Source organism: Sapajus apella, unplaced genomic scaffold (assembly GCF_009761245.1).
Source record: "Sapajus apella isolate SASKATOON/1434 unplaced genomic scaffold, GSC_monkey_1.0 scaffold43, whole genome shotgun sequence".
Lineage (NCBI taxonomy): Eukaryota > Metazoa > Chordata > Mammalia > Primates > Cebidae > Sapajus > Sapajus apella.
In genome coordinates, this window is record NW_022436983.1 from 5,748,226 (window position 1) to 5,757,565 (window position 9,340).

The following is a 9,340-nucleotide window of genomic DNA, read 5'->3' on the forward strand; positions in this document are numbered from 1 at the left end:
GAGCGCACCCAGCACGCTGCCCGGCAGCTTCCCTCCCCACTGGTCTCCAGCCAGGCTCACCCTTGGGGATGGCATTCTCAACTTCAAGTCTGTGTCTCCTCATCAAAGCTGACCTGTCTGGCCCTGTGTGGTGCCTGATGTGTCAGCTCTCAGGGTGATGGTTCCCCCAGGAGTGGGGCCAAGGCCAGGCTCTGGGAAGGCCATGAGTGGGAGTTTCCAGAGCTCTGGCCATACAACCAGTTGCCTACTTACCTCCAAATATATCCCCCTTCATCTTGTTTGTGAATACTGGTGCCACAGGGACCCAGAGGCAGTAACTCCCACGAAAAGAACCTTGACCTTCCGTTGCCACTGATGCACAGCTCACGGTCTTAATGAGCTTTGCTGAGTGTTAATGAGATGCTCTTTGTTAGCTCGGGCACAGCAGGTAGTCCAAGGTCTGCTGAGGTTGTGCAGGCATTTAGCATGACAAGGTGACAGGATGTGGCGCAGAGGAGGGGCCGAAGGCACGAGGAGTGCGAGGAGAGTGAGGGCAGAGGGACCCCTACCCTGCTAAGGTTCCCTGAGCCCCTGCTTCTTTCTCCCTCCCCTTGGAGACCAGGAGGTATCAATCTGTGCCCATGTGTGTGGAGTGCCTGCTTTGCCTGGGCAAGAATCTGTATGTTCTCAGGACTCTTGAGAGCATTCTCCAGAGAGAACGCTTTTGCCCTATTTCACTGCTAAGCAACTGAAGCCCAGAGACATGAGCTGTGCCCAGGTCCACCCCCTCACTTCCCAAGCTGACAAGGAGCTTTGAGAAAGGACAAAGCTGTGCTCACTCCCATATCTACCCAAGAAAGCTGGACTTCATCCTGGAGGGAATCGGGATTACAATGAAAGGCTTTTAACAGCAGAAGACCATTTTATGTTTATCTACTCGGTAAAGATCTACAGGGTTGATAACACACTGCCGCCTGGGCTGAGGAGACACATGCTGTCGTGCGTTGGCGGTGGCTGGAGTGGAGGGTAATTTGGCAGTAGCTATCAAAATTACATTCTCATCACTTTTGAGTCAGCAATGCTGCTTCTGAGAATGTATCCTGCGGCTAAACTTACTACGCTGGCCAAGTGCAAAGTGACTCACTAGAGGCTTGTCCAGTGCAGCAAAGGGCTGGGAGCCCCCACACATCCATTGGCACAGGGACGGTGGAACATTCTGTAGCTGTATTAAGAAGAAGAAAGGGTCTGTGTAAAAACAAAAAAATTTTCCCAAAAAATAAAATGGGGGGGGGGGGGATCTTGCAGAACAGTGTGTGAAATATGCTAGCTTATGTGTAAAAAAAAAATGGCTGGGTGAGAGAACATGTACTCACTTTTGCTTGCATATGCATAAAGGAATTCTGAGGAAAACAAGAAAAACGGAAACAGTGCTTACCTGTGTGTGCAGAGAGAGTGGTGTTAGCAGATGGCAGAACGTGACGGAGGAAGGTTTTATAAATCTTTCTACACTCTTGGATTTTTTTTTTTTACTACAAAAATGTATTATCTAGATGATATTTTGTAAGCAGGGGAGAGACGTGGCTGTCGTGTGCTCCTTAGTAAGCTCTTTCTGGCAGCAAGACTGAGGCTGGAGGAGAGAGAAAGCAGTGGGGAAGGAGAAAAGGAGCGTACCCCCTGCTCAGAAGTCATCAGCAAATGTCAACTGACTTGCTCTGCCCTGGAGGCATTGCCAGGAGATGCTGGAATGGGCACCAGGCACCCTCCCTGCCTTCCCTGAACAGGAATGAGGTGGGACCTCCCTGCCCTGCTCCAGAGCCAGAGTCCCAGTTAGAGGCTCTGGAGTGATCAGCAGCATGACATTGCCTGATGCTGCTCCCTTGCCCACACTTGTAGTTGAGCAGAGGGGGTGCTTGACAGGGGGCCACACAGGGTAACAGAAAGAGGCCGGAGTGTGGATGCAGCCATCCTGTGGTGTAGTCACAGAACCCTTCCTCACCCTGTGTTATATGTAAATTTTTGGTGTTGCAAAAGAGGTAACACTCAAATAAAAATTTTCTCAGCAAGGCAATTTACTTCTACAGAAAAGTGCATCTCACAGATGGAGCAATGGTGAGCACACACCCAAACAAGGGTGGGGAGGGGTTCTTATCCCTGACGCAGGTAACCCGTACTGCTGTGTCGTTTCCCTAGTGACTAGGGTTGGACTGCACAGTATAAGCTAATTCTGACTGGCTATTTTAAGGGAGCAAGGGTATGAGCCAGAGTGGTGGGGTGAGCACTTTGGTGGGAAGGACAGTTACAGGAAAGGTAACTAAAGTTGACTCAGGTCAAAGCAGGTTACCAGGGGAACAGGTATGAACTACTGATTAGAACTGGTGGGAAAGTTGTTTACTAAAACTAGGGGTAAGGGGGCAAAGAAAACCAGGAAGTTAAACTTTGAAATGGAGAACAAAGAACAGGGGGTTCTTTGGAGAGGATCTCAGAACTCATTGTACTTAACAATTTAACAGGCTAAAACCTTTGAAGAGGAATTCATTACATCCTATACCCCGCCTCCGTTAACTGTGTGGATGTGGGCAAGTCACAGGCCCCATCTTAATCTGTTTGCCCATTTATTCAGTAGAATAATACCCATCGTGCATGTTCATGTTTTAATAAGATGATGTTTGCCAAGGGCTTGGCCACAGCATTACCTCTAAAGCCATCACCCCACCATCGTTGTTATAAAACAGATTTGCCCCAACTCAAGACAGCATTTATACACTTGGAATTGCACAGCACTTCAATTAACAGGCACTATTCTGTCCCCGGATGGTCCCTCTCCAGCTGCTGGTGGGATAGGTTTTCCTGTCCTATTGACATCAGGCCAAGCCATGTGATTTTTGTCGTTTCTGGGGATGTTGTCAAGAGCAAAGCCAGCGTGGGCTTGTAGTTCCTGTCCGAGGGGACCTCCCTCTGCTTCTGTGCCTCCCTGGGAAGAGCAGGCCCCAGAGGGCCCACTGGATCCAGCAGGTTGAAAGACACATGGAACTGACTCGACCCAACGTTTGGCCTGGAGCCAAGTTGCGCTGGTCCTGGTGAAGGTCAACTGACTCTCAGCCAGTGCCCATAAGTAACTGTCATGCAAAGCTGTGGAGTTTGAGGGTTTTATTACACAGCCTTACTGCAGCAATAGTTGCCTGAAGCATTGCCTGTTGCCTCCAGAATTAAGTTGAGGTTACTTCATCCAGCCTTCCAGGTCCTTTAGGGTCTCACTGACCTGCGTTTTTATCTCATGCCACTGCCTCCACGTTGCACCTCAGACATCAGGGGAACCAGCTTTTCAGTTCCTTAGCCATGTGGAGCTGTGGCTCCCTCGCTGCCTAAACACTCCTCCCACACCTGCTACACCTTCATAGCCTCTCCTTCTCCTTCAGGACGCAGCTTCCTCCAGGAAACCTTCACTGGTGCCCAAGTCTGGGTTAGTCATATTGGGATATGATCACACAGCCCTGTGCTTCCCCTGCCCTGTGTTGTTAATGACCTGTTACTTGGCTCTCTCCCCACACTGGGGGAAGAAGGCATGAAGCCTCCATGAAAACCAAGACTATCCCAAGTTCCTGGCATATAGTCTATTCGTCACAAAAATCTATTGACTGGATACATTTTCTAGCCCTTCAAGCCTCCATCTGCCTTTCTGTACAACGGGAACAATCTCATCAGAACTGGGGCAGAGCAGTGTCCTGGCCTCACCTGGCTGCAGCGGGAGGAGCTGGCAGCACACCTGTCACTCTCCAGCCGCCTCTGCCCGCCCTTCCCTGCTTCCCATCCTCCTCCTGCCTCTTCTCCAAGGAACTCCAGCTGAAAATGTGGATTGTCAGCAGAAGATGAATGCCCAGGTCTACCTGACGGGATGCTGCTTGTACTTACCTGGATTGCATGGGGAGATGAGAAGAGCTTCCTACAGGGCTGTCCCTGGCCACTCCACTCTGCCTGCTGGGGCGCCTTCAGGGCTGATCTGCCTTCTCTCGGTGAGAACAGGCAGAAGCCAGAGCAAGAGGGAGCGAGGGAGGGAAGCTGAGCTGTAACTGAGTCCCTTCCACAGGCCTCCTCTCCAAAAGCTCACTTCCTCCCAGACACCCACCCCGCGAAGAAGGTGCACCCCATTTCTCAGGCAGGAAAGTGACTCACCCACTTTCACCGAGTGGTGGGATCAAAACCCAGGCCAGCTGACTCCAAGGACAGTTTGCACCACGTGTGAATGCTTCCCAGGGAGCAGTGGCTCAGAGGGTCTCAGTGCGGTCAGCATCAGAGGAGACAGAGGGCATTTGTTACTGCTACAATAGGAAAAGAGGCTGTGCACCTCACAGGAGGCTGTCTCCTTCAGAATCTCACCAGCTCCTCACGACTTTGCAAGGCAGGCATGTTACCACCCCATCCTACAGATGAGAAAACTGAGGCTTAGCAAGGTGGAGTGACTTCTCCCAGGGGCTCACAGCAAATGATTAGGCTGTGGCAAGACTCTTCCCGTCTCGTCCCTAGGTCACTGAATTCCAGAGGTCCCACCCAGGGGAGCCCTTGTCCCAGGGACACTTTGGCAGAACCTGATACCTTGGGACATATCCTGCCCCCTTGGTGTGGTGATGAGACACACCTAGGTTCCACCCGTAGCTGTGTGACCTGTGCAAACCTCCCGATCTCTCTGAGCCTCCGGGTATCAGTTATCTCTTGCTGCCTAACAAACCACATCAACATCTAGTGGCTTAAGACAGCCATGTATTTAGCTCATGATTTTGCCACTAAAGAAGCTGGGCTCATCGGGGGGGTTCTGGCCCTGGCAGGGCTCCCTTGTGTGTCCACAGTCAGCTGTAGGTTCACTGGGTGGTTCTGCTTTGGGGGCTTAGCTGGCTGTCAGGTGAGGGTGCAGGGGTCGCAGGGTCATATGCCACTCACCACCCAGCAAATTAGCTTGGGCTTGTTCACAGGGCAACAGCAGGGTTCCTGGAGGGTGAGGAGAAGCGCCCATGGCCTTCTGTTATGGGTTGAATTTTATTTTCCCAAAAAAGCATGTTGTGTCAGGCGCAGTGGCTCATACCTATAATCCCAGCATTTTGGGAGGCCAAAGTGGGTGGATTGCTTGAGGTCAGGGGTTCAAGACCAGTCTGACCAACATGGTGAAACCCTGTCTCTACTAAAAATAATTTTTAAAAATTAGCCAGATGTGGTGGCGCATGCCTGTAATCCCAGCTACTCCGGAGGCTGAGGCAGGAGAATCACTTGAACCCAGGAGGCAGAGGTTGCAGTGAGCTGAGATCATGCTGTTGCACTCCAGCCTGGGCCACAGAGTGAGACTACATCTCGAAAAAAAAAAACAAAAACAAAAAACAAAAAAAACAAACAAAAAGCATGTTGAAGTCCTAACCCCCAGTATCTCAGGATGTGACCTTATTTGGAAACAGGGTGTTTATAGATGAGCCCATTAGGTTGGGCCTTAATCCCAGCAGGACTGGAGTTATCCACTGAATCGTGTCACTGCACTGCAAAATTTGTATCCCATATTTGAACATCAGAATATGACTGTATTTAGAATAAGGTCCTTAAAGAGGTGATGAAGTTAAAATGATGGGCCACAATCCAATCTGACTGCTGTCCTTCTAAGAAGAGAGGATTAGGACACCCAGAGAGACACTAGGGAGCTGAAAGCATGAACTGACAGCCACGTGCAGAGGCAGCAAGAGGGCGGCTGCATGCAAGCCCAGGAGAGAGGCCCAGAAGAAACCAACAGTGCCCACACCTTGATCTTGGACTAACAGCCCCCGAAACTGTGGGAGAAAATATTTCTGGGTTAAGCCCCCAGTCTGTGGCACGTGTTTTGACAGCCCCAGCAAACTAACACAGCTGATATCCTGATAAAAAGGGAATTTAGACACAGACATGACCGAAGGGAGACGAGGTGATGACACTGAGACAAAATGCCACGTGAGGATGGAGAATAGGTCGGTGCACCCACAAGCCAGGGAGGGCCAGCAGAGTGTCAGGAGCTACAAAGAAGCAAGGAGGGAATCCCGCCCTGCCTTTCAGAGGGACCTGGAACCTATCTGCGCCTTGATTTCAGAGTCTGGCATCCAGGACTGTGAGACAAGACGTTTCTGTTGTTTAAGCCACCTGGTTACGCTCTATAGTTATGGCAGCCTTTGGGAACTAGCGCCCTCCCCAGGCCTGGCATCAGCACTGCCACAACATCACTTCAGCCGCCTTTGGCTGTCAAGGTGAGTCCTGGGTCACCCCAGGTTCAGATGGTGGAGGAATAGGCTCTACCTCTTAATGGGAGGAAATTTGAAATGATGGTGCAAAGGCGTGGGGAGACAGGAAGGGGAATTTGTGCAAACCATCAGCCACTCACCATTACTTCATCCATCAGAAGGGACCACGGGTGCGCCTAACTCAGTGTCACGCTGAGGATTCAATACAGCGGTGTTGAAAAGCAGTTGGCACAGAGCAAAGTCTCCATGAAAGCAAGTGATGATTTGACAACATAGCTATTTTTGAGGGCAGGGTCCTTGTTCACATTTGACCTCCAGTGTTAGCACAGTGCCTGCCGTGGAACAGTGGCTCAGGAAGAGTCTTATGAATTCCAGCCAGTTTGGTACTAAGAGTTCCTGCCTGCCTGCAAGGGACCACCCAGTGCCGCCTCATATCTGAAGGTGCCCGCTTCACCCTGTAAAAGCTGCCACTGAAGCCAACAACCTTGTTCCATGGCAGTGACTGCAAAGAACATACAGTCCTGTTAACCACTCCGAGCTCGCTCATCCTGGGAGGATGCCTCTTGGGCACATGTTCCTGTCTCCTGGTCCAGACAGAGGCAGTGATCCACAGAGAAGAGGGCATGACCACCTCCCACTCTGAGCCAGACAGAGCCAGCCGGGAGACAGATCGGCTCCCTCCTCTGCTCCGCCCTCCTCCCTGAGCTGTCACTGATGCATGGGCGGGTCACAGGTGTGCAAGCTCTTGGCAGCATCCTTCCCGCCCTAATTACTCCAAATGCCGAAGACTTTTGAGTAGTGAAAGATTGCAAGCTCAGACCACAAGACAGATGATCGAATCTTTTTTTTTTTTTTTTTTACAAAAAGGAAGAAGGCAGGGGTTGAGGGGAGAGGAAGGACACACGTGCTCACATTTGCCGACCCCAAAATGCAATTTACGAAACAAAAATCTGGTGTCATGTTCAACTAAATTAACAATTTGTAGGTAATTCACAATGCTCATATCATTAAGCAAATGCACTTTAAATTGATTTCAAATTAGCGGGCTAATGATTCCCCCCAGGTCCAATCTGCGCAGCCCCCAGTGCAGCATTTTTAATAAGAGGTAGGTGTGCAGTAGCAGCCTCTTTATTCCGTAATTGAAGCCATAATTGAACCTGAGGTCATAGCCAAGGGCCCTATTGATCTGCATAGAGAGGGAAAGTGCTGACGGTGACCATCACTGGGCTAGAGGGGCTGGTGGGCCTGGGGAGGCTCCTGCAGCTGTGCTGCATTTTGAGCTCATTTCCTATGTGAACTGCAGGTGGCCTTGATGGCAAATGGGGCAATTAAATAACCTTGAGACAGGCAGAGCTCTGATTCTCTGTCCTGCAGATTGTACTCAGAACTGCCCTAAAAGCATGTCAAAGATCTACATGATCCTCTAATGTTCCCAGGGCCCTAGAATGAACTCTCTGTACCTTCCCTTTGCTCATCATGCCTGCCTGGACTCTAAGTCTCTAAGACAAGGAAATCCAAGCCAAAGTCCACCACGAATGTGTACTACACACCCTCCTCATCCTAAGTTTGGAGTCCTTTAACCCTCAGCCCAGTCAAAAACTCTCCTGACCCCAACTCAGAAAGGCAGGGTGAAAGTTCTGTGGTCCTTTTGGCATAGCCCTGACTGCTCCCATCTCTCAAAGCATAAAACATGACCCATCTCTACTGCTGCCTCTACAAGGGCTACAGAAATCTCTGGCTCCATCTGAGGTGGACACAGGAGGTTCATTTTATTCTGCATCAGCCACTTGGGCTGTTCTGAATCAAGAGCTCTTTTCTCCAAAGAGTATAGCAGAGAAGAGGAAGTGGGAGGAGAAGACAAGGAGAAAGAGAGGTCCAGAGACAAGGAGCAAGGAGGATGACAGAGACTTAGTGTTCAAAAGGACAGATAGTGGCTGGGCAGGATGGCTCATACCTGTAATCCCAGCACTTTGTGAGACGGAAGCAGGAGGACCATTTGAGCCCAGGAGTTCAAGACTGCAGTGAGCTATTATTGCATACTTGCACTCCAGCCTGGGTAACAGAGAAAGATCCCATCTAAAAAACAAACAAACAAACAAAAAACATTAAAAAAAAAAAACAGGACAGAGACAGAGACATGCAGAGAAAGAGACAGAGAAATAGAGACAGAAATAGCAAGAGAGAGAGAGAGAGACAAAGACAGAGAGACAGGGAGGCAGAAACAGACAGGCAGAGATAGAGACAGAGAGAAACAGAAACACACATACAGAGGTTGATTTTACAGAGGAGTCAGTGTGTGATTAGAAATCTCATGACCCCAGCATCAGAATGGACAGCAGCAGGATGAGGTGAACTCAGCACTGGGTGCTCTAATGAATGGATCAATGTTTAGGACAGTCCATAAAGTACTCCATGTATGCCCCTGAGATTGTTGAGCTGTCTATGAAACTGTCCCAGTTTGAGCCTAAAGTTATCTAAACACTGTACATACACTGGCAGTAGATATGTTGCCCCCAAATCTCATAGAATTGAAGGAAAAGGTGAGGTGCAAGAACAAAGGAGGAGCTTGCTCTTTTCCCCTAATTGCCCACTCCTGTTCTTGGAGCAGAGGGCTCCTTGCAGAATTTATTTCTGAGACATGGTCTCACTCTGTTGTCCAGGCTGGAGTGCAGTGGCATGATCTTGGCTCACTGTAGCCTTGACCTCCCCAGCTCAAGTGATTCTCCCACCTCAGTCTCCTTTATAGCTAGAACCACAGGCCTGTGCTACCACATCCCACTAGGTTTTTTTTTTTGAGATTCATATTTTATTTACAAGTAAATGAAGACTGTCCTGTAAACTCTATTTTGGGATGCAAAGAACAATATAAAGAAGTAGCTGCTGGCGCCACAGTGACGTGTGAAGGAGTCTATGTCACTGTTTCTTTAAACAATAATTGTGTTATTTTTTAAAAATCCACCTACATGATTTCTTCATGATGCATGTGTAAAAGAATTAAAAATAAAAGTGACTTTTCAAAACTCTAAAGTCTCTGATCAACTGTGTGGGGTGGCCAGGATGTGACTTTCACTGAGTGACAGCCCCTACTCTTCAAGAGCACCAGCCTCTGGGCAAAAGAC